The sequence below is a fragment of the Pteropus vampyrus genome, unplaced genomic scaffold (genome assembly GCF_000151845.1).
Source record: "Pteropus vampyrus isolate Shadow unplaced genomic scaffold, Pvam_2.0 Scaffold24224, whole genome shotgun sequence".
Lineage (NCBI taxonomy): Eukaryota > Metazoa > Chordata > Mammalia > Chiroptera > Pteropodidae > Pteropus > Pteropus vampyrus.
The window spans coordinates 1-396 of record NW_011913005.1 but is presented as its reverse complement, the minus strand read 5'-3'; the positions used below and the strand labels follow the sequence as shown (position 1 = coordinate 396).

Genomic DNA, 396 nt, shown 5'->3' with positions numbered 1-396 from the left:
TGAGGACACTGTGACAGTCAGTCCTGCAGTGGAGCGAGGGTACCACACTACGTAAGTATCGACAAACATTGCCCCGTGGATGTCATAGGTAGATTTTAGAGTTTTGGTTTTGCTTTGCTTTCTTACTGCATCAAACCCTTTTATGGGCCTTTTAAAGGAAATGAGTGTCCCTTTCAAATGCAGAGTTTTGACATTTTGAAAAAACGATATGCATCTACGGCCATGCCACCCTGAACAAGCCTGATCCCTTCTGATCTCGGACGCTAAGCCGGGTCGGTCCTGGTTAGTATTTGGATGGGAGACCATTTAGGGAGACCAGGTGCTGTAGGCTTAAAAAATAAGGGATTGTAAACTGACAAAGTCTTTGCAATCTGTGAGGTCAACCAAGGATTGCCT

At 45.2% G+C, this 396-nt stretch overlaps 1 pseudogene; it reads left to right on the top strand.

Moving 5' to 3' along the window:
- Positions 1 to 212: 212 nt before the first annotated feature.
- Positions 213 to 331, top strand: LOC111735359 (annotated as a pseudogene).
- Positions 332 to 396: the final 65 nt, after the last annotated feature.